The 26,320-nt window shown below is 45.9% G+C and overlaps 1 protein-coding gene and 1 pseudogene across 5 annotated transcripts in view; both read left to right on the top strand.

Moving 5' to 3' along the window:
• Window positions 1-26,320, top strand: part of MAD1L1 (mitotic arrest deficient 1 like 1) — a 1,517,492-nt gene that overhangs the window by 673,398 nt on the left and 817,774 nt on the right. The gene's annotated exons all lie outside the window — the stretch shown is intronic.
• Window positions 19,010-19,126, top strand: LOC134946290 (5S ribosomal RNA; annotated as a pseudogene).

The raw sequence follows: 26,320 nt of genomic DNA, 5'->3' as shown, positions 1-26,320 counted from the left end.
GCAGTTTCCGACAGGTATTGAATACATGCTTATGTATAAATGTGCGAGTCTGTCCCTGAAGCTTACCAGTCCGAATGATTCATGGGGCTCAGTGATCGTGCTGAGACGAAAAAAAAGTGGGTCCCAGGGACCCCTCACTATTAAAATTTGGGGTCCTACCTGTCCTTTTCTGGGTCCCATCGGAATGAAGGTTCTTATTAATGATTCAAATATAAAAACAGAGTTGATTTGGAAACTACAAAAGTGTTGCAAGGGGGAGGAAGGGGGGGTGACAATGCTGCTGGACTGTGTAGTATAGAGGACATCCTGCATCAGAGCTGTAACTAGACCTTTTGGTGCCCTTTGGCAGAAAGTGAATTGGTGTTCCCCCTCCTATATGTGAAAGAACGGACAGTGCGTGCCTTTGGTGCGCAGAAAAAATGTAGGCATGGCTTCGTGGGGAAGGGGCGTGGCCACATAATAGTGCCAATTCCCATTACACCACACAGTAGTTCCACTTACACACATTGCACCAGATAGAACCTCCTATACACATTGCGTCAGGCAGAGCACATTATACACATTGCACCAGACAGCACATTATACACATTGCACCAGACAGAGCACGTTATACACATTGCACCAGGTAGAGAAAGTTATGCACACTGCACCAGGTAAAACACATTATACACACTGCACCAGGTAAAACACATTATACACACTGCATCAGGTAAAACACATTATACACACTGCACCAGGTAAAACACATTATACACACTGCGCCAGGTATAGCACATTATACACTTTGCGCCAGGTATAGCACTCTATACACTTCGCGCCAGGTAGAGCACATTGGGGCAGATGTATTAACCTGGAGAAGGCATAAGGAAGTGATAAACCAGTGATATGTGCAAGGTGATAAAGGCACCAGCCAATCAGCTCCAATATGTAAATTAACAGTTAGGATTTGATTGGCTGGTGCCTTTATCACCTTGCACATATAACTGGTTTATCACTTCCTTATGCCTTCTCCAGGTTAATACATCTGCCCCATTGTACACTTTGCGCCAGGTAGAGCACAGGGGAAGGGGGGAAGTTATTACACACACAGGGGAAGGGGGTGGGGGCAGTTATACACACAGTGAAAGGGGGGGGGGGGCAGTTCTGACATCCCTCCAGTACTACCCCACTCCTGTGCCCTGTGGAGCTCTAACAGGGTATCGTGGAAGAGGACAGCATGTGACAGGGTGGAGGGTAAAAAGTGGTTGAGTCTGGTCCTCAGAATGAGAGGAGCAGATCACAATACAGAGCGGCAGGTTAGAGGGAATGAACTGGGTGGGTCTGGTCCTGCAGGAGCTTCCCCCTACTTCTCCCCAGCCCATATGACCCTCATGCTGTAGCACCCGCAGCCGCCTCTTGTCCCGCCACTTAACGCTGGCATCTTCCTGCTTCCTCCGTGGTCTGACTCCTGTAGCTCACTGGAGGGGGACCCTGGATTTCCTCAGCCTGCCCGCACACACAGCAGGATGATTCCTGACGTGTGCTGTGAGGGGAGGCGGATGAACACACTCTGAATGGTCTCCACTTCCAAGTTCCCCTCTCTGCTGCCGTGGAGACGGAAACTGACTGACAGCGCAAGACAGCACTGCTGGTCACAGCGCGTCCCGAGGGACCCTTATTTTTATTATTATTTATTTATTTTATTTATTACCAGTTATTTATATAGCGCACACATATTCTGCAGCGCTTTACAGAGAATATTTGGCCATTCACATCAGTCCCTGCCCCAGTGGAGCTTAAAATCTATATTCCCTACCACACGTACACACACACACACATTCAACACTAAGGTTAATTTGTAGGATGCCAATTAACCTACCAGTATATTTTTGGATTGTGGGAGGAAACCGGAGTACCCGGAGGAAACCCACGCAAGTACAGGGAGAAATATACAAACTCCACACAGTTAGAGCCATGGTGGGAATGGAACCCAGTGCTGTGAGGCAGGAATGCTAACCATTACACCATCTGTGCCCACAATGAATTTTTGTGTAAAATATGCGCCATAGCGCGTATTTGCGATCACTGAGGCCAAATATCCTCGCTGTTCTGTAAATGTGAGAACACCTGAGGGAATGGTTACTGATCATTCATGTCTGAGATGGAGAAACCATTACAATAATGACTATAATTAGGGAATTCTTTCAGCTGCGTAAAGGACCTGCGGTCAACCAGTTTATAGCCGACATATTGTCCTTGATCAGGAAATGGCTGCTGATCACAGTCATATCTATAATGGCTGCTGAGAGGATGGTGCAGGTTAACACCTCCCACCCTGCAAACATTGCATTTACTTACATGCCCATCCTGCTGTCCACCCAGGCCACTTTTATGGCAGTTTCATCGTAAGTATGGTATCGGCACCATATTTCTGAAGACAATGCCGTTCGTGTGAAGTATGTATGGAAGACTGTTTTTGTGTCTTTTTTTTTTTGCGACAGTAGCATTTTATTACTGGGAGGGAGCCCCTGAATGTCTGAACAAGGCCCCCCTCCAGTCTTAGGGTGTGTACACACGGTGAGATCCCTGGTATGTTCGATTTTGACTATGCGATTTCTCTTGAACTCCCCCAGAGCCCAGTTAGCACAGATTGTACAGATTTTGACTATCTGTGCTTGAGATTTTGTCTATGTACGATTTTGACTAAGTGCCAATTTTGATTATACTTTGTACTAGATTGTACACTAGATAGTCAAGATTGACTTGCCTGCACAGTCTATCTAGCCTTACGATACCGACCCCACGGGAGCGCGCATCGGGATCGAATCTGTATCGCAAGCTGCCTAGCACCATGAGATTTGCACTAACTTTTCATAAGATTTTGACTATGTAGTCAAAATCTCACAGATTTATCTCACCGTGTGTACACACTCTTAGAGCTCCCTTTGCACCAGATGGTCTAGCACAGTAGTTCCTAATCTCTGTCCTCAAGGACCCCCAACAGTTCACATTTTTCCAGGTTTCCTCACAGAATCATAAGTGAAATAATTTGCTCCACCTGTGGATCTTTTAAAATGTGTCCGTGAGTAATGAATACACCTGTGCACATGCTGGCTGACCTGGAAAACATGACTGTTGGGGTCCTTGAGGACCGAGTTTGGGAACCACTGGTCTAGAAGACCATGCCCTTCTCAGTCTTACTTCTGATGGTGGTAGAAAAGGAGAGATTTGCAAAATCATTCAATAGCTTACACATTTGTTCCCATGATCCCATCTCGGTGGTAAAGCTTGAGAAATACTGATCCCATGTGTTAGGAGTAGTGCCATACTCAGATATATAAACAGTGACGGCCACGATTATGCCACTACATCTCAGGTCAGCTTGCATCCAAGAGGGAACTTGTGCCTGTCATTCAGTCATAAATGCTGTCAGACCTTGGCTGATTGACTTGTTAGAATTGGCCTCACGAGGTCTTACAACAGTGATATGCGGTCAGGTGTTGCAGAGCCTCTCCTGCCTTTCTCCAGTATGTTCCTGGGTTTTGACTATAAAGATAAGGTAAAATATTTATAATATCTTCTTTGTACTATATTATTCTTATTGTTTTTATAGTCGTAACTCTGAAGTTTACTGGTGTATGACAGGTTAGGCAGTGCCTCCCCTACCTACCTTGTCCGCACATTTCTCATCAAAACTCAAATTTCTAGCAGTATACTATGCTACACCTTTGTATAATAACCACATGCACCATAGGGTTCATGTGTGTGTGTGTGTGTACATATGGCTCTGATACTAACAATTTTCTCCCCAGTCATTTACCTCACCGTGCGTCACTGGTTTATAACGCTGTCAGCGCTGCTTACTCCTCGCTTGTTACATTCCCAGGCTTCCCGTGCAGCGTGCATTTCTGAAAAGGAAAATCACATTCACTGACGCACATAGGAATCCAGACTAACTGGTGAAACAGTAAGCCTTACCGCTGCCAGTCTGCATTACTGGCCTGCATTTGCACATGGCTGTCACTGCGAGCATTTCTTAATAAATTGTGTCGTTTACTCATTTTTATGATAGAACATCAGCTCTATCCCCACAGATTCAGAAATAGACCCATAATTAGAAAATAAGAATGACCTTTTGGGGGCAAAATGTACTAAACAGAGGCTTTGCTGGTGGCTTCAGACCTAGACTTCCGCACGTAGCTTGCCGTTTTTACGTCCATATTTCTGGATTTACTGTTCAGCACTTTGGATAGTCATTCTCAGAACTCTGGCAAAGTCCAGTGGCTTACACATGGCCAGAGCAATGGAAATATACTGCCTCAAAACCACTCTATCTGTGTGGCCAATCAGAGGGTACGGAATCACTAAACATGTATGAGAGAGCAATCATTCTATATGCTATAAAGAGCCATTAATGATTAGTGTTATTAAGAGCGCAATATTATTTATTAATATTGAAGTTGCAATGTTAATTGTTTAATATTTTTACAATGGGACAACATTTATTATTCATTTTATTTGTCTCCTTATTCAGTACATAATAATTGCTTGTGGATTAATAGATCGACATTGTTATGAACAATACCAAATAGTCGACATGCATTAGTTGGTCAGGTACAAAAGGTCGACAAATGAAAGATTGATACACAAATGGCCGACAAATTTTTTGGGGGCCAAATCTGGTATATTTCATGTTATGTGACCACCATCAGTACACACGGCTACCCTCGCGGACTCGCTTTGCTTGCCACTGGTTCCTATTACCACTGGATGTTCATGTGTGTAGTAAATCATGCAAATGCTGAGAAATCATGTTAATACCTGGAGAAAAAAGTGTGTCCACCTTTTGTGTTTGACTATTATGTCAACCTTTTGTACCAGTTGACCTAATGCATATGGACTATTGAGTGTCTATTATGACACTGGGGGTAATTCAGACCTGATCGTAGCAGCAAATTTGTTAGCAATTGGTCAAAACCAATCAAAACCATGTGCACTGCAGGGAGGCAGATATAACATGTGCAGAGAGAGTTAGATTTGGGTGTGGTGTGTTCAAACTGAAATCTAAATTGCAGTGTAAAAATAAAGCAGCCAGTATTTACCCTGCACAGAAACAATATAACCCACCCAAATCTAACTCTCTCTGCACATGTTGTATCTGCCCCACCTGCAGTGCACATGGTTTTGCCCACCTGCTAAAAAATTTGCTGATATGATCAGGTCCAAATTACCCCCTGTGTCTCAATCATCCAGATACCATAATGACTGCCCTGAAAGCAAGTGTACCGTGATGCCTCACCTTCTGAGTAGCCGGGTATGGGTTATTAGGTCGATTACGCTTAGGCCGATCACTGTTGGTCGACATGGGAAAACAGGTCGACATGAGTTTATTTACTTTTTTTTTGATGTTGCTTTCTTTATAAAGTGACGGTGAACCCCAATTAGTGCACCATGGTCCCTCGCATGGCTCGCTTCGCTCGCCATGTGTAGAACAGGGTGCCTCGCTCTGCTACCACTGCGCTCGGCACAGGTTACTATTCCCAATCGTAGTCCACGTGGATCGTAAAGTATGAAAAAGTTAAAATACCGGAATTTAAAAAAACAACTCGCGTTGACCTTTTTCCATGTCGACCTGGTACATAACGACCTAATGACCATGTCGACCCAATGCATGACGACCAATAGTGGTTGACCTAATGACCGTATCCTGATTAGCCAGATTGCACATACAGCATGCTGTACGCGCTGTCTCGTCTGGGGTTTGGCGGTGGTCCTGCTTAATAAGCTTGGTGGTTTCTCAAATTGTGTTTCTCTGACGTCCTAGTGGATGCTGGGACTCCGTAAGGACCAGGGGGATAGCGGCTCCGCAGGAGACAGGGCACAAGAATAAAAGCTTTAGGATCAGGTGGTGTGCACTGGCTCCTCCCCCTATGACCCTCCTCCAAGCCTCAGTTAGATTTTTGTGCCCGAACGAGAAGGGTGCAGGCTAGGTGGCTCTCCTGAGCTGCTTAGAATAAAAGTTTATTTTAGGTTTTTTATTTTCAGTGAGTCCTGCTGGCAACAGGCTCACTGCATCGTGGGACTAAGGGGAGAAGAAGCGAACTCACCTGCGTGCAGAGTGGATTGGGCTTCTTAGGCTACTGGACATTAGCTCCAGAGGGACGATCACAGGTTCAGCCTGGATGGGTCCCGGAGCCGCGCCGCCGGCCCCCTTACAGAGCCAGAAGAGCGAAGAGGTCCGGTGAAATCGGCGGCAGAAGACGGTCCTGTCTTCAGACTAAGGTAGCGCACAGCACCGCAGCTGTGCGCCATTGCTCTCAGCACACTTCACACTCCGGTCACTGAGGGTGCAGTGCGCTGGGGGGGGAGCGCCCTGAGACGCAATATAAACAGATAATACCTTAGGTTGGCAAAAGAATACATCACATATAGCTCCTGGGCTATATGGATGTATTTTAACCCCTGCCATTTTTACAGAAAAGAGCGGGAGATAAGGACGTTGTGAAGGGGCGGAGCCTATCTCCTCAGCACACAAGCGCCATTTTCCCTCACAGCTCCGCTGGAAGGACGGCTCCCTGACTCTCCCCTGCAGACCTGCTACAGAATCAGGGTAAAAAAGAGAAGGGGGTGCACTATTGGCAGCTAATAATAATAAACAGCAGCTATAAGGGAATAACACTTATATAAGGTTATCCCTGTATATATATATAGCGCTGGGTGTGTGCTGGCAGACTCTCCCTCTGTCTCTCCAAAGGGCTAGTGGGGTCCTGTCCTCTATCAGAGCATTCCCGGTGTGTGTGCTGTGTGTCGGTACGTGTGTGTCGACATGTATGAGGAGGAAAATGATGTGGAGGCGGAGCAATTGCCTGGGTTAGTGATGTCACCCCCTAGGGAGTCGACACCTGACTGGATGATCGTATTTAAAGAATTAAGTGATAATGTCAGCACTTTGCAAAAAACTGTTGACGACATGAGACAGCCGGCAAATCAATTAGTGCCTGTCCAGGCGTCTCACACCGTCAGGGGCCCTAAAACGCCCGTTACCTCAGTGGGTCGACACAGACCCAGACACAGATACTGAGTCTAGTGTCGACGGTGAGGAGACAAACGTAATGTCCAGTAGGGCCACACGTTACATGATCACGGCAATGAAGGAGGCATTGAACATTTCTGACACTACAAGTACCACAAAGAAGGGTATTATGTGGGGTGTGAAAAAACTACCAATAGTTTTTCCTGAGTCAGATGAATTAAATGAGGTGTGTGATAAAGCGTGGGTTTCCCCCGACAAAAAACTGCTAATTTCTAATAAATTACTGGCACTATATCCTTTCCCGTCAGAGGTTAGGACGCGTTGGGAAACACCCCCTAGGGTAGATAAGGCGCTCACACGTTTATCCTAAACAAGTAGCGTTACCGTCTCCTGATACGGCCACCCTCAAAGAACCAGCTGATAGAAGGCTGGAAAATATCCTAAAAAGTATATACACACATACTGGTGTTATACTGCGACCAGCAATCGCTTCAGCCTGGATGTGCAGTGCTGGAGTCGCGTGGTCGGATTCCCTGACTGAAAATATTGATACCCTGGATAGGGACAATATATTGTTAACTATAGAGCATTTGAAGGATGCATTACTATATATGCGTGATGCACAGAGGGATATTTGCACCCTGGCATCAAGAGTAAGTGCTATGTCCATTTCTGCCAGAAGAGCGTTATGGACGCGACAGTGGTCAGGGGATGCGGATTCCAAACGACATATGGAAGTATTGCCGTATAAAGGGGAGGAGTAATTTGGGGCTGGTCTATCGGACCTGGTGGCCACGGCAACGGCTGGAAAGTCCACCTTTTTACCCCAGGTCACTTCACATCAGCAGAAAAAGACACCGTCTTTTCAAACTCAGTCCTTTCGTTCCCATAAGTACAAGCGAGCAAAAGGCCACTCTTTTCTGCCCCGGGGCAGAGGAAGAGGAAAAAGACTGCACCATGCAGCCGCTTCCCAGGAGCAGAAGCCCTCCCCTGCTTCTGCCAAGTCTTCAGCATGACGCTGGGGCTTTACAAGCAGACTCAGACATGGTGGGGGCCCGTCTCAAGAATTTCAACGCGCAGTGGGCTCACTCGCAAGTGGACGCCTGGATTCTACAGGTAGTATCGCAGGGGTACAAACTGGAATTCGAGGCGTTTCCCCCTCGCCGGTTCCTGAAGTCTGCTCTACCAAAGTCTCCCTCCGACAGGGAGGCAGTTTTGGAAGCCATTCACAAGCTGTATTCCCAGCAGGTGATAATCAAGGTACCCCTCCTACAACAGGGAAAGGGGTATTATTCCACGCTGTTTGTGGTACCGAAGCCGGACGGCTCGGTGAGACCAATTTTAAATCTGAAATCCTTGAACACTTACATAAAAAGGTTCAAATTCAAGATGGAGTCACTCAGAGCGGTGATAGCGAACCTGGAAGAAGGGGACTATATGGTGTCTCTGGACATCAAAGATGCTTATCTCCACGTCCCAATCTACCCTTCTCACCAAGGGTACCTCAGGTTTGTAGTACAAAACTGTCATTATCAGTTTCAGACGCTGCCGTTTGGGTTGGCCACGGCACCTCGGGTCTTTACCAAGGTAATGGCCGAAATGATGATTCTTCTTCGAAGAAAAGGCATCTTAATTATCCCTTACTTGGACGATCTCCTGATAAGGGCAAGGTCCAGGGAACAGTTAGAAGTCGGAGTAGCACTATCTCAGGTAGTGTTACGTCCGCACGGATGGATCCTAAATATTCCAAAATCGCAGCTGATTCCAACGACACGTCTACTGTTCCTAGGAATGATTCTGGACACAGTCCAGAAGAAGGTGTTTCTCCCGGAGGAGAAGGCCAGGGAGTTATCCGAGCTAGTCAGGAACCTCCTAAAACCAGGCCAGGTGTCAGTTCATCAGTGCACGAGGGTCCTGGGAAAAATGGTGGCTTCTTACGAAGCGATTCCATTCGGAAGATTTCATGCAAGAACGTTTCAGTGGGATCTACTGGACAAATGGTCCGGATCGCATCTTCAAATGCATCAGCGGATAACCCTGTCGCCAAGGACAAGGGTGTCTCTTCTGTGGTGGCTGCAGAGTGCTCATCTACTAGAGGGCCGCAGATTTGGCATTCAGGATTGGATCCTGGTGACCACGGATGCAAGCCTGAGAGGCTGGGGAGCAGTCACACAGGGAAGAAATTTCCAGGGCTTGTGGTCAAGCATGGAAACATCTCTTCATATAAACATTCTGGAGATAGTAAACCGTTGGGAAAAACCAAAGGTGGACATGATGGCGTCCCGTCTAAACAAAAAACTAGACAGATATTGCGCCAGGTCAAGGGACCCTCAGGCAATAGCGGTGGACGCTCTGGTAACGCCGTGGGTGTACCAGTCAGTGTATGTGTTCCCTCCTCTGCCTCTCATACCAAAAGTACTGAGAATCATAAGAAGGAGAGGAGTAAGAACTATACTCGTGGTTCCGGATTGGCCAAGAAGGACTTGGTACCCGGAACTTCAAGAGATGCTCACGGACGAACCGTGGCCTCTACCTCTAAGAAAGGACCTGCTCCAGCAGGGGCCTTGTCTGTTCCAAGACTTACCGCGGCTGCGTTTGACGGCATGGCGGTTGAACGCCGGATCCTGAAGGAAAAAGGCATTCCAGATGAAGTCATCCCTACCCTGGTCAAGGCCAGGAAGGACGTAACCGCAAAACATTATCACCGCATTTGGCGAAAATATGTTGCGTGGTGTGAGGCCAAGAAGGCCCCTACAGAGGAATTTCAACTGGGTCGTTTCCTCCATTTCCTGCAAACAGGACTATCTATGGGCCTAGAATTAGGGTCCATTAAGGTTCAAATTTCGGCCCTGTCGATTTTCTTCCAGAAAGAACTGGCTTCAGTGCCTGAAGTTCAGACATTTGTAAAAGGGGTACTGCATATACAGCCTCCTTTTGTGCCTCCAGTGGCACCTTGGGATCTCAATGTTGTGTTGAGTTTCCTAAAGTCACATTGGTTTGAACCACTCACCACTGTGGACTTAAAATATCTCACATGGAAGGTGACGATGCTGTTAGCCCTGGCTTCAGCCAGGCGTGTGTCAGAATTGGCGGCTTTATCATATAAAAGCCCTTACTTAATTTTTCATTCTGACAGGGCAGAATTGAGGACTCGTCCTCAATTTCTACCTAAGGTGGTTTCTGCATTTCACATGAACCAACCTATTGTGGTACCTGCGGCTACTAGGGACTTGGAGGACTCTAAGTTGCTTGACGTTGTCAGGGCCCTGAAAATATATGTTTCCAGGACGGCTGGAGTCAGAAAATCTGACTCGCTGTTTATCCTGTATGCACCCAACAAACTGGGTGCTCCTGCTTCTAAGCAGACGATTGCTCGTTGGATTTGTAGTACAATTCAGCTTGCACATTCTGTGGCAGGCCTGCCATAGCCAAAATCGGTAAAAGCCCATTCCACAAGGAAAGTGGGCTCATCTTGGGCGGCTGCCCGAGGGGTCTCGGCTTTACAACTTTGCCGAGCAGCTACTTGGTCAGGGGCAAACACGTTTGCTAAATTCTACAAATTTGATACCCTGGCTGAGGAGGACCTGGAGTTCTCTCATTCGGTGCTGCAGAGTCATCCGCACTCTCCCGCCCGTTTGGGAGCTTTGGTATAATCCCCATGGTCCTTACGGAGTCCCAGCATCCACTAGGACGTCAGAGAAAATAAGATTTTACTTACCGATAAATCTATTTCTCGTAGTCCGTAGTGGATGCTGGGCGCCCATCCCAAGTGCGGATTGTCTGCAATACTTGTATATAGTTATTGTTACAAAAATTCGGGTTATTATTGTTGTGAGCCATCTTTTCAGAGGCTCCCTTTCGTTTTATCATACTGTTAACTTGGTTCAGATCACGAGTTGTACGGTGTGATTGGTGTGGCTGGTATGAGTCTTACCCGGGATTCAATATCCTTCCTTATTATGTACGCTCGTCCGGGCACAGTATCCTAACTGAGGCTTGGAGGAGGGTCATAGGGGGAGGAGCCAGTGCACACCACCTGATCCTAAAGCTTTTATTCGTGTGCCCTGTCTCCTGCGGAGCCGCTATCCCCCTGGTCCTTACGGAGTCCCAGCATCCACTACGGACTACGAGAAATAGATTTATCGGTAAGTAAAATCTTATTTTTTCTAGACTGGTGTTTTTATGGCAGTTTTGTCTTAGTAAATATGGGGTTTCAAAACCACTGGGAGAACCACCAAAAATCGGTGGCTTTGCAAAACATGCTCTTTATAACCACATATACGGAGGCAACAATTGCAGAAGTTTAATATATCTTATATGGTTGCTGTTTTTGCATCCTGAGAGACAGGGCAGGTGCTTATATTACATAAGTATCAGCAGGGCTGGACTGGCCATCTGGCACTTCTGGCAAATGCCAGAAGGGCCGATGGCCACGTGGGCCGGTCCAGCGCTCACTGATACACGCTGCCGCTCAGTCCGGCGGCAGCGTGTCTTAGCTGTCAGGAGAGGAGAGCGCCCGCCAGCGCGGCTGTGTCTGGCGCGGCGGCGTATAGCGGACTTCGTTCAAACCAGCCGCCGGTTCGTGAGCCAATCAGAGCTCGCGGACCGGCAGCCAATCAGAAGCTCTCCTCTCCTGACTCACCCGTCCCTCACAGCCGGAGCCCGGAGGAGAAGCAGCAGCAGCAGTGCAGCAGCGGTAAGCAGCTGCAGCACTGGCTGCTGTGGGGGCAATTGTATACCTGGCACTGTGGGGGCAATTGGCTGGCACTGTGGGGCATTTGTATACCTGGCACTGTGGGTGCAATTGTTTACCTGGCACTGTGGGGGCATTTGTATACCTGTCAGGTATACAATTGCCCCCACAGTGTCAGATCCACAATTGCCCCCACAGTGTCAGGTATTACCTGACACTGTGGGGGCAATTGTGGATCTGACACTGTGGGGGCAATTGTGGATCTGGCACTGTGGGGGCATTTGTATACCTGGCACTGTGGGGGCATTTGTGGATCTGGCACTGTGGGGGCATTTGTGGATCTGGCACTGTGGGGGCATTTGTATACCTGGCACTGTGGGGGCATTTGTGGATCTGGCACTGTGGGGGCATTTGTGGATCTGGCACTGTGGGGGCATTTGTATACCTGGCACTGTGGGGGCATTTGTATACCTGGCACTGTGGGGCATTTGTATGCCTGGCACTGTGGGGGCATTTGTATACCTGGCACTGTGGGGGCAATTGTGGATCTAGCACTGCACTATTGGGGGCATATAATGTAAATTTCGGCTCATACCGTGTGCTATAATGTAAATTTCGGCTCATACCGTGTGCTATAATGTAAATTTCTGCTCATACCGGGTGCTATAATGTGAATTTTGGCTCATACTGTGTGGTATAATGTGAAAGAAGCACCAGTACTAGATAGTATAAGGGGTCCTACTATTGTGGTGCATAATGCGTATAAGGGGTGTATGGTGTGGTAAACTACACTGAAGGCCACGCCCCCTTTTGAGTGACCACGCCACCTTTTCTGGAGCGCACGCGCCTTCGGCGCGTGCTTAATTACAAACTTCACATTTCCATGCCCCCTCTTAAAAATTTCCACTTCAACCACTGGTTATGTATATTTAAATAGAGAATGATGTACACTTGTATGTTGTTAGAATATTAATTATATTTGTAAGAGCATAGACTAATAAGTGGGAGGAGTCAGGAATAGTAAGGGGAGGAGTCACAGAGGTGGGCCTGTGTGCTTCAAAAATGCCAGGGCCTATTTTTAGTCCCAGTTCCGCCCTGAGTATCAGCATGGATGCAGACAGTTGGATATAAGGACACTGTCATTTCTTACATTTCGTTTTGGCTGCCTGGATTGCTGAAAACTGCTCGGGTGAATGTCCTTGGCGTAGGTAGTTACTTAGATATAGAGAAAAAATGAAATGGAAGACCTGCATGTGCTTGCATGCCACGGGGCTGAGTTGTAGGATCGTTGCGCACAGATGCAAACAGCGTCTCTTAGCATACAGCGCAAGCACACATTTAACACATCTTGCATATCTCTGGCCGGCTCAGAGTTCGGCGCACTGGACAGGATCTATCTATCTATGAAATTGGATGTTTTGGGCCGGCAGTATTTAGAGTACACAAAACCGCCATGTCTTGTTGGCGTTTTAGGGCACGACATTGGTGTGTATCGCCAGCTTTGCAATTCTGGGCCATGCATACTAGAAAGGGCAGCCTGCGAGTAACTGATCTCTTGCATCTGGCATGGGGCTGGTCCAAGTAACCATACTAATGATTGCTGCAGCGGCCAACATAACATCAGTGGGTGGCGCAGGTTTCCGCTTGCACATACACAGATTAGTTGGTAAGCATAAGGTGGTAAATCAGGTTTATGTGGCTGCCGGAAACTACAGCCACATTGCGTGTGACCCATGATCAGCCCTTAAGTGTGTTGTGTATGTTTGTGTCTATATGTATGTGTGACTAATACCCTAGTGCAACAATTCGTGTGATTCCCTGCTTCCTCTCTTTCTCTCCCTTCTGTTATGTACCTGCAGTTACCTCCAACTAGACACCTTTAATGACCGTTTGCCGTCTCATAAAAATGTCCCATGTTTCTTTTTCTTTTATATCTTTATTTTTCTTTCTTTTTTCATTAGAAAAATAAACTTTTACTTTGACCAGCTGAAGATACGGGTTAATAACTGCATCATTACAGTAGTATCACAGTTATGATTCGTAACCCAGACCGCTCTCTCCCTCTCTCCTCAAACTGATGCGCACACGGGCAGCCAGCCTGTAATTGCTATGTTTGCTGGGGAATTGGACAGTACACTTTATGCTAAGACCCAAGACTGCAATTTAGTTGGTTTTCTAACACTTTGCTTTAATGGTCGGCAACATTAACAGTGCCTCTTATCTCTTTTTAAAATATTTTCCAGGGACACTTTGCTGCTGAGACGGTGCATCTAAGCTCTCACAATCACAGTGCTTTGACAGACCTTGAAGCACTGCAAGATCCATCATGATATGTGTACGGAGTGTGATGGCAGTGTACTGTCCTGTCATTTTACATAGATTCCATTTTAATAAATATAGACTTATTAAACCTAGAGAGTAAGAATTGCATCTAACAAGCAGACTTCATTGAGTAACTGACATGTCCAAGGACATTTGTATCAGAACTGGTGTTGTCCCTGGGAATTACTCACATTGGGAACTATGGCTTAGCGATAAAAAGTGCACAAATGGCAACTATATACTGTACATGTGCTAAATATGCACTAAGAGCCTGTGACCGGACGCCACCGTGATCCCTCAGCACCTCGCGTCCGCAGTCACAGAATGGAGTTTGTCACACGGGACCTGGCCAATTAGAGGATTCCCGCTTATCGTCAGTAACCGCCTGTTACTGACCACCCACTGCGCAGTGGGCGGGTACTATGCTGCCACCACCAGACTCCGTCTTCCCATGGCATCTGGAACCACGGTTCTGCTCTGTATGCATCAACGTGCTGTCTTACCACATCTGTGTGGCATTGACTGATCCCCACTAGTCACTTGCCCAAGCACAGCATGGTAGCTGGCGGAAGGCGGTGTTTGGAGATGCTGGGTGCACCCAAAACAGCCGAAGAATAGAGCTATGCTTTGCATAATCCTACAGGTCACAAGATGAAGCGGACGTCTTGAGGCAAAAGATGTTTATTCGCTCAAATAGTTCTAAAAATAACTCATCCTTATTTCTAAGGGCAACAGCAATACAGCAGATGTTCACAGCAGAAAGAAGATGGTATAATACACCCTGAGGCACACAGGCCCCCTCTTTTTATCTCAATTCTACACACAGTACCACAGGGGGTAAGCCCACCCTGGGTTCTTTTCCATCCAGTCAGGATATCTTACAAAATATAAATAAATACATTTCTGCAGCGAGGTACACTGGGATTTTACAGGGAATACATCGGGGTGTAGAGTTGGATCTTGATCCGAGGCACCAACAGGGCTAAAGCTTTGACCGTTCCCAGGATGCATTGCATGGCCTCCTCTATAACTCCGCCTCCGTGCACAGGAGCTCAGTTTGTAAGTTGGTGCCTGCAGGGCAGGTCACTAACAGGTGGGGCTGCGCTAGGCAGCCCTGAAAAGAGCTTCAAGGGCCGCAGCACTATTTGTCATTCTGACATTATGCGCTTCAGCTTCATCACCTCCCCAGCAGCGCTACATACTCCCGCGGCTGGGTTCCCGGGTACTTGCAACGGAGGCACACCGGTCATCAGGCACACCACCGCTGATGCTCTCCTGGATCGCGTGGCTGCACATCAGGGAGGAGGTAAGAGGGTCCCCCAGGTGGGACACGCGGGTTAATCGCGATCCGGTCGCGGTCCCAGGAGACTGCCCACACCGTTGGCGTTGACACTGTACTGCACAGGGACCCCACTATATCCAACAGGACAGGGAGCACAGGTCGGATTTGCTAAAACTCGTTTTATATAGGCTCCACAGTACCCGGTGGTGAGGACAAGCATAGGGGATAAGGCGCTGGTGTTCCCGCTCTAGAGCTGCATTTCCCTCTCCCTCACTCCCTGACAGAGATTTTGGTGCCATCTTTATACTGCTACTGTAGCTGGACTGATCTCCAGGACCGCAGGGCATTGTCTCCTCTGTAAAGCTGCCTGTCTCATGGGCGCTGTGCATTTACAGGCACTTAAGTATTCTACATGTCATTTTAGACAGTGTTGGTTAAAAACAAGTGTACTGACAGCTGAATATTTAGTACAAGTATTCTGTGATATACATCCAGTATCTACTATACATTGTTTTATTTATATATATATATATATATATATATATATATACTATGTATGTATGTATGTGTGTATATATATATATACACTGTGTGTGTGTGTGTGTGTGTGTGTGTGTGTATGTATGTATGTATATATATATATATATATATATATATATATACACACTTTTACAAGTCCAGTGCAGGTTTATTGTTTGTCTGATATAACTTCTGCATTGTACCTGTGACTGAGCGTGCCTGTAGCTGCGATGTGTATTCCTTCTCATGTATCACACTTGTTGCTATCACTGTATTCTGGACCCTGGGAGGCTAGGTGCGTCAGGGTCTCATATATATATATATATATATATATATATATAGATATATATAAATATGGGGAGTCCCACACTCTCACCCAGCGCAGGTAACGGCTGGGGTGCCAAATCAAAGTCTGATCCAATCACTGGGTCAAACTCATAGTACAGTACAGCGTTTCTCCACATTAACCGTGGGGAAAGATAGCACTCTCCAGACTTGTTATAATATATGCAATAAAGTCATTTATTCACAAAAACTTGGTTCCATGTGTATCTTCATGTCACAAGCAGAGTATATAACAAAAAGGCTCACCAACGTTTCGGTCCTGAATTGGACCTTTCTCAAGGTATTAGCCAGTCTCTTAAAGCAAAATCAGGAAAACAGCAGCATCAGAGTCAACATCAAAAGCAGGAACCAGGATCTGCATGTTGCCTCCCAGGCCCCCTGAATATATACCCAAGAGCTAATTAATGAAAGGGTCACAAGTCCATATGGCCGTGACGTCACTTCCGGTCATACCGGAAGTCCCGTTCCGCCGGCCGTTTTAAACAACTGTAACAAAAGTGGCACTAATGGGGGATAAATCCAGTCTATCCCGTTGCACAGACTTGTCTGTAGTGTCTCCCGCCCTGCGCACCCAGCCGTTAGTTGTCACGGCTGGATCGCGGGTATCCATGGTAACGCATCGTCACTTCCGGTTACAAACCGGAAGTTATGCGTTCCACACGGCGGAATATGCGTTTCAGGCCACAAATAGTATAGGAGGATGCACAATGTACAGTTCAAGTGCAACAAAAGTGCAAATATATTAAGTGCAAATATATTAAGGTTAATGGCTTGGCCCGATGTGAACATAGGGGATATTGAGAAAATAAACTAATATTGGTGAGGTGGGTATAATGGGGACCTGGAGACTCACACATAGTACATAATGAGAATCAATTTAATACAGTCATATAAGTGTGCGCTACGCGCGTCACACCCGGGCAGAAAATGTTAGTGAACTGTCATATCGTTGTTACTATGTAATCATGGGACTTTGGATTTAATCTAAGTATCTTACAAAAACATAGGAATAATAAACAAGTGTTAACCAGACTCGTGGTAAAGGTATTCATAGCTTTGCTACAGTTCACCTCAGCGTATCTCCATCACACCTGGATAGAGTCTAGTGGAAAAAGTTTTTTTCTTTCGGCTGCGGTCCTTAATAACTGCTCTATTACCCCAGAAATATTGAGAGGGGGTTATTTTCATTCATCCCTCTAGGGGAGATAGTGTCTAATCTGTGGATCCAGAAGCTCTCTCTTCGTTTCAAACTCATGATGCGGTCTCCGCCACGGGTGGGTGGTGGTACCCAGTCAATAAGTTTGCACCTGAGATTGGATACTTGGTGATGATGGGTCAGAAAGTGCCTCGGTACAGGTTGTTCTGCTTTCTTAGATTCAATCGCCTGGTGGATGGTAGTCCTATGATTAGCCATTCTATCACGGCTAATCATAGGACTAGAGGGATGAATGAAAATAACCCCCTCTCAATATTTCTGGGGTAATAGAGCAGTTATTAAGGACCGCAGCCGAAAGAAAAAAACTTTTTCCACTAGACTCTATCCAGGTGTGATGGAGATACGCTGAGGTGAACTGTAGCAAAGCTATGAATACCTTTACCACGAGTCTGGTTAACACTTGTTTATTATTCCTATGTTTTTGTAAGATACTTAGATTAAATCCAAAGTCCCATGATTACATAGTAACAACGATATGACAGTTCACTAACATTTTCTGCCCGGGTGTGACGCGCGTAGCGCACACTTATATGACTGTATTAAATTGATTCTCATTATGTACTATGTGTGAGTCTCCAGGTCCCCATTATACCCACCTCACCAATATTAGTTTATTTTCTCAATATCCCCTATGTTCACATCGGGCCAAGCCATTAACCTTAATATATTTGCACTTAATATATTTGCACTTTTGTTGCACTTGAACTGTACATTGTGCATCCTCCTATACTATTTGTGGCCTGAAACGCATATTCCGCCGTGTGGAACGCATAACTTCCGGTTTGTAACCGGAAGTGACGATGCGTTACCATGGATACCCGCGATCCAGCCGTGACAACTAACGGCTGGGTGCGCAGGGCGGGAGACACTACAGACAAGTCTGTGCAACGGGATAGACTGGATTTATCCCCCATTAGTGCCACTTTTGTTACAGTTGTTTAAAACGGCCGGCGGAACGGGACTTCCGGTATGACCGGAAGTGACGTCACGGCCATATGGACTTGTGACCCTTTCATTAATTAGCTCTTGGGTATATATTCAGGGGGCCTGGGAGGCAACATGCAGATCCTGGTTCCTGCTTTTGATGTTGACTCTGATGCTGCTGTTTTCCTGATTTTGCTTTAAGAGACTGGCTAATACCTTGAGAAAGGTCCAATTCAGGACCGAAACGTTGGTGAGCCTTTTTGTTATATACTCTGCTTGTGACATGAAGATACACATGGAACCAAGTTTTTGTGAATAAATGACTTTATTGCATATATTATAACAAGTCTGGAGAGTGCTATCTTTCCCCACGGTTAATGTGGAGAAACGCTGTACTGTACTATGAGTTTGACCCAGTGATTGGATCAGACTTTGATTTGGCACCCCAGCCGTTACCTGCGCTGGGTGAGAGTGTGGGACTCCCCATATTTGTTATTTGGATATACTTAGCGAGCTAGGTATATCTTTTCCTGCACCCACTACCCATATTCAGAGCAAAACCAGTTATTCTGCATGATCCACACATAACACATTTTTCACAGCTATCATCTGTTTTTTTCGTATCCGTGTTCGAATGTGCCTTAGATGGTGAGTTACCCAGATCCCTGGGGCAGGCAGTCTAATTTGTGTATCCATAACTACAGTCATACCGCATTGGCAATGCCCAATTCCTTCTGAACTTGGAAGCCAAGCAGTGCGGGCCCAAATAGTATCGGACAGGGAGACCTCCGGGAAGATTGGGTACTGTAGTATAAGTCCGCGTGGGACATACACTTCTGGACAATAGACTATGGCCCAGGGTGGTGTCGGTTTTCTGGATGACAACCTATTGTCACAGGCTGAACACGGCATTGTATCATTAACAGATGACGATGCTGAGAAAGTACTCTTTGACCAGTTAGAATTTGATACACTCCCGGCAGAAACTACTACTGACCTGTACCATCAACTCCTAAGACTCAGTAAGAGGGAAATTGACCTCAACCTGCATGGTCAATTCTTATCGGAATATCACCGTAAAAAACAAATTCCCAGAGGGTTCCGAGTAAGCAACATCCCAACCATAGGGAGGAACAACCCCACATTTTGCAGCCGCTGGTGCGGGGTACTTAATAAATGTTCCCTAGATTTAATGTTATTGGTAATAGAGGAGGTAGGGACCGAACTTAACAAAGTTAAGTCGCAGATTGCCACATTTAACGACGTTCATTCATCCACTATCAGGGGTGACAAAACCTGTAACCACTTAGAGAAATTAAAAGCCCAGATCGACAGCTATAAGAAAGAACTCACCGCATTTAAGCGGAACAAACTAGCCACAGTGGTATCGGATTACCAAAACCATACAGTGTATAGGTGGCTCCTAGGTGACTCGAGACCAACTAGACCCCAGAGAAATTTTCGACAGCGCCGCCAGGGTCGAAGGCAGTACGTGACCTCCGACACTGGGTCATCTGCCTCCACCTCAGACACAGACCGGACTGACACCCGTCGACCACGCAATACAGCTTTTTTAGGACAGAGCCAAGACGTAGATCTACCCCCCAGCGGGGGACGCGCAGACCACATCCAAGGAAGGGGCGACGTATGGCGAAGGTGCAGGGACAAAAACAAAATCTAGTGTTCAATCTGACAGATAGACCGATGGATGAGGCCACATTGAGCCTCCTCTCACGTGGCCTGTCCTTTGTACCAATGTGCCCACATAAACCCTTTGAGACGACTATTGATATGTATAAATTTGGACGGAAACTTAGACTCCGTGAACATTATGGGGATACCAATACTGAAAACAGGTCCCCGTTCCGTCCACCATCCACGTATGACCCACCCTCATCCAATCCCAGTATAAAGACGTATACTCGATTGGTCGAACAGGATATTAACACAGGTACCCCTATGAAGACCTATGATAACTTATCCAAACAAGAAAGACAAGCACTCAGAACACTACGTGATGATACCTCTATTGTCATCAGACCAGCAGATAAGGGAGGAGCGATTGTCGTACAGGAATGGAGTGACTACAATAAAGAGATCTGTAGGCAATTAGCTGACACATCGACCTATCTAGGCTGTGCCACCAACCCCATCCCGAATTTCAAAAAACAAGTGGACCGGTTATTACAACTTAGCTTCCAATCCAAGTGGATTGACAAACACACCTTTGATTTCCTTACGGTCTCACACCCAGTGTGTCCCATTATATACACCCTACCCAAAGTCCACAAAACACTCTCTCACCCACCAGGCAGACCAATCATTTCGGCTAAAAACTCGTTGTTGCAACCACTGGCAGTATACGTGGACTCATTTTTGCAACCAATAGTACAGCAGTCTGATAGCTACATCAGGGACACCATGGACTTCCTCGCCAAACTTTCCGAATTACCACAGCTGAGTGGCGATGTCAGATTGGCCACATTAGACGTTTGCTCACTCTATACTATCATTCCCCATGAAGATGGGCTACAAGCACTGAGAGATGCCCTTGGGACCCACTCTCCGGGAGAGCCACCGATTGACTTTATCATTCAACTGGCGGAAGCAGTTTTGAAGTTGAATCACTTCTCATACTTGGATAAGTATTATGTACAGCAATCCGGGACCGCTATGGGTTCAAATTTGGCGCCGGCATACGCTAACATATTTATGTCGGCCTACGAAAAGAAGCATATTCTACCAACATATGGGGCCCATATCTGTATGTATAAACGCTTCATCGACGACAACTTTATCCTATGGACCGGGACGACAGAGATGTTTCATCAGATGGTGCAGGCATTAAATGAACTGGATAATCCGGTGAGATTCACACACCAGATAGATGACCAGCAGATCCACTTCCTGGATATTACGGTCTCCATACATAACCATGAGATCAGCACTACGCTCTTCAGGAAACCCACAGACAGGAACACCCTCCTCCTATCTACTAGCCAGCACCCACCAGCACTAAAAGAGAACCTACCCATCTCCCAATTCTTGAGAGTCATGAGGAACAACTCCAACCCATTAATTATGGAACAACAATTGGACGATATGTCGCACAGATTTAAAGATCGTGGATACACCAACGGCTGCCTACAGCGATGTCTACACAAAGCCCGTGAATGATTTACATCAATAAACAACGCTGAGTCCAACACCAGCACTATACTGGCAAGCTCCACCAACAAAATCGACAGGATGGTCTTCACTACAACCTTCGACAGTCAGTCAGGCAAAATAAACAAAGCACTGCGAAAGAGGTGGCCTATCATCTCATCGGATGCAGCACTGAAGGCGAAGAACCTACGACCTCCTATGATGGCTTACAGGAAATCACCAAACCTTAAACAGCTCCTATTGAGACCAACAGCGAATCCCACTGCCCCTAACAGGACAACCTGGTTGCAAGAGCAGAAACCAGGATGCTATAAATGCACCGGTTGCACCACATGCCGAAGCATGCTCACCGGACCCACCTTCCCGCACCCACATTCTGGACGCCCTATCAAGATTAAATATAAATTACACTGCCTGATGGACCATGTCATTTATATCCTCGTATGCCCCTGCGGACTATACTATGTCGGGATGACATCGAGAAGATTCCGTGATAGAATGGCTAATCATAGGACTACCATCCACCAGGCGATTGAATCTAAGAAAGCAGAACAACCTGTACCGAGGCACTTTCTGACCCATCATCACCAAGTATCCAATCTCAGGTGCAAACTTATTGACTGGGTACCACCACCCACCCGTGGCGGAGACCGCATCATGAGTTTGAAACGAAGAGAGAGCTTCTGGATCCACAGATTAGACACTATCTCCCCTAGAGGGATGAATGAAAATAACCCCCTCTCAATATTTCTGGGGTAATAGAGCAGTTATTAAGGACCGCAGCCGAAAGAAAAAAACTTTTTCCACTAGACTCTATCCAGGTGTGATGGAGATACGCTGAGGTGAACTGTAGCAAAGCTATGAATACCTTTACCACGAGTCTGGTTAACACTTGTTTATTATTCCTATGTTTTTGTAAGATACTTAGATTAAATCCAAAGTCCCATGATTACATAGTAACAACGATATGACAGTTCACTAACATTTTCTGCCCGGGTGTGACGCGCGTAGCGCACACTTATATGACTGTATTAAATTGATTCTCATTATGTACTATGTGTGAGTCTCCAGGTCCCCATTATACCCACCTCACCAATATTAGTTTATTTTCTCAATATCCCCTATGTTCACATCGGGCCAAGCCATTAACCTTAATATATTTGCACTTAATATATTTGCACTTTTGTTGCACTTGAACTGTACATTGTGCATCCTCCTATACTATTTGTGGCCTGAAACGCATATTCCGCCGTGTGGAACGCATAACTTCCGGTTTGTAACCGGAAGTGACGATGCGTTACCATGGATACCCGCGATCCAGCCGTGACAACTAACGGCTGGGTGCGCAGGGCGGGAGACACTACAGACAAGTCTGTGCAACGGGATAGACTGGATTTATCCCCCATTAGTGCCACTTTTGTTACAGTTGTTTAAAACGGCCGGCGGAACGGGACTTCCGGTATGACCGGAAGTGACGTCACGGCCATATGGACTTGTGACCCTTTCATTAATTAGCTCTTGGGTATATATTCAGGGGGCCTGGGAGGCAACATGCAGATCCTGGTTCCTGCTTTTGATGTTGACTCTGATGCTGCTGTTTTCCTGATTTTGCTTTAAGAGACTGGCTAATACCTTGAGAAAGGTCCAATTCAGGACCGAAACGTTGGTGAGCCTTTTTGTTATATACTCTGCTTGTGACATGAAGATACACATGGAACCAAGTTTTTGTGAATAAATGACTTTATTGCATATATTATAACAAGTCTGGAGAGTGCTATCTTTCCCCACGGTTAATGTGGAGAAACGCTGTACTATAGATATATATAGATATATATAGATATAGATATATATAGATATAGATATATATATACAAAACACAAACAAACAAACAACAGCAAGGACCGGCACTCCTATAAATCATGCAGTATGAAGTGCCCAGGTGCCAGTAAATAATGTACAGTCTTGTAGAAGGATACGGCACTCCAGGTCTTAATGAAACATGCCTATAGCAACTTCAAGGAAAGCTGTCCACGCAGCTTAATGCAGTCAACGTTTCATTTAATTGCTTAAATTTCGTCAGGACAATATCAAGAAAACATACATAAGTGCTTACCTTAAATACCCACACCACATACAGATTCGTGTACGCAGCATGAGCGGGTCCCGGACGGGGACTGATGACGTCACCGTCAAGCGACGCGCGCTTTCCAGCGCCGTTGTCATGGTAACCCGCCGGGTTTAGCCGCACCAATGCTGAGAGTCAAAAGAATCAACAATAAATACATACGAACATATACAAGATATACAAAGGTTTGCAATATGGCAAGAAACAGAATATTATTGCTCATGGAGATAATGCTGCAATTATCCACATTCTGACACCATATTATTACCGTGCCAGATCAAGAATAGTCACAGCTGATAGAAATAATAATGGTTTGCACACATCTATTGGTAACTGAAAGTTACACATTACATTTAAAGAGATCTATCAAATATTAATACCCCAGAACAAATGTATATATAGAGAGCAAGTCCAAGGAGGAAAAAATACATGTAAAAACAGTACCAAAAGGGAAATGGAAAAAAGATCAGTTAAAAAAACCAATCAAAAAAGGTATATATATATATAATCAATCTGAATGTGTATAAGCAAGACAGACAATCACAAAAAGCTTCCTAGGTTATTAGATTAATTCAGCCCATTTGGGGCCAATGTTCGTAGTTCAAAGATCCAGCGGGCCTCCTTCTGGAGTAGTATTGCTCCTCGGTCACCCCCACGAATACTACTAGGTACATGGTCGATGACTTTGTCGCAAACTTGCCAAGGAATGTTTGGCCTCGCGGAAATGACGGGCTACCGGCTGCTCTTGAGGATTGCCCTCCAGGGCTGAACGTATGGCCTGGCGGTGCAATGCCATTCTTTACCTGAATTGACGGATAGTTTTGCCGATGTAAAACAAGCCGCAAGGGTATTTGATGTAATAAATGACATATGTACTTTGGCAAGATAGAATATGTTTGACCCGGATTTTTGTGCCCGAGTGGGGGTGATTGAAAGTGGGGCCACATTCCATGGACCTACAGGTAGTGCAGCCCAAACACTTATAGCACCCTGGCTGCCGGGCCAGGAAAGTCTTAGGAATTACACTGTCCATATGTGAGATGTCATTTTTAACCAGCATGTCACGGAGGTTTCATTTGCGTTTGTAACTGGGCATAAGTTTACACAGTGTTTGATGGATTTAAGGTCCGGATCGGAGGTAAGTATAGGCCATAAACTTTTGCCCATTTGCATATTCTTATGGTTAAACGGGTGGTATTCTTGTACAAAAGGAATCCTATTATCCCTGTTTTGGCTTGATGTCTTGATAGAGAGCTCTTCTTGTCTGGGTAAGCCCAAGACCTGTTTTTTAGTAGTTTGTAACTGGGTAATGTCATAACCACGAACAACAAAGTCCTGTATCATCAGATCGATACGTTTCTCAGCCTTTTCCAAGGTATCACAAGTACGAACCGCCCGTAAAAACTGTGATTTGGGTAAACTACGAGTAACAAAACTCGGATGTTGGCTGTCCGCCCTTAAAATAGTGTTTCGGTCCGTCGGTTTCTTGAAAAGATCTGTAGTCACCTTACCATTAAGTAGGGAGACCTCAACATCCAAATAATGGACCATTCTGTCACTGGTCTGGTAGGTGAACTGTATGTTGGCATCCATGGCGTTAATTTGTTCCATCGCCAGGCTGAACTCCAAGCTGGTACCTGTCCATATGACAAACAAGTCATCTATGTATCGGGTTAGATACAGAATTTTGGATTGCATGCAAGGATTCAAAAGGAAGAGATTCCTATCAAGCTCAAACATAAAGATGTTAGCCAGGGACGGTCCTACGCAAGAACCCATTGCACAACCCCGTTGTTGTACATACTAGTGCTGGTCAAATAAAAAATAATTTCTTGTTAGGGACAAGGTCAACAACTCACAAAAGAAATCTATGTCCGGACCCCGGTACGCCAGATTCCCCGTAAGGAATCTGCGGATTGCTTGTACGCCCCGGGTATGGGGGATGTTGGTATATAATGATACCACATCCAATGTGCAAAGAATGCATCCCTCTGGAAGAGTCGGTAGAGTGCCCATTTTTCTAAGAAAGGTGGACGAATCCTTAAGGTAAGTCGGCTGGTCTTGGATGAGATCTTGCAGGAAACTGTCCAAATACTGTGAAATTACGTAGTAAATGGAATCACGGGCACTGATGATAGGACGCCCGGGTGGATGAGTAGAATTTTTGTGTAACTTGGGAATAGAATATAGAACTGGAGTTTTGGGATGATTAGTGGATAATGCTTGACAGACTTTATCTGTGATGTACCCATTCTGGACAGCATTCAATAGAACCGTATCTAACTCCTTCTTGAAGGTTGTAGTTGGATCAGACCTTAGTTGTTTATATACCTCAGTGTCATTCAATTGTGAGAGGATGTCTTGTCGATAATATTCAAGGTCCAAGATCACTACACCCCCGCCTTTGTCGGCGGGGCGAATAACTATATCCTTGTAGCCCTGTAAGTTTTTCAGAGCCACTCGTTCTGCCCTCGTGAGGTTGTTCCTAGGCGGAGGGGAGTTACTTACATCCTCAATGACATATTGATTAAGAGTTCTTGTGAACACTTTCAGAGAATTGTTGGTGGAAAAAGGGTCAAAAACTGACTTAGGTCTGAATCTTTGTATTTGTGAGGCTGGAAGCTGGACAGGCTGTTTTTCAAAAAATTCTTTCAATCTTATCTGACGCGTGAATTTATGAAGGTCCACTGTCCAATTGAACTTATCAAAATGAG

This window comes from Pseudophryne corroboree, chromosome 7 (genome assembly GCF_028390025.1).
Source record: "Pseudophryne corroboree isolate aPseCor3 chromosome 7, aPseCor3.hap2, whole genome shotgun sequence".
Classification (NCBI taxonomy): Eukaryota; Metazoa; Chordata; class Amphibia; order Anura; family Myobatrachidae; genus Pseudophryne; species Pseudophryne corroboree.
Note: the sequence above shows the minus strand (reverse complement) of the source record. Positions and strands in the feature narration are given on the sequence as shown.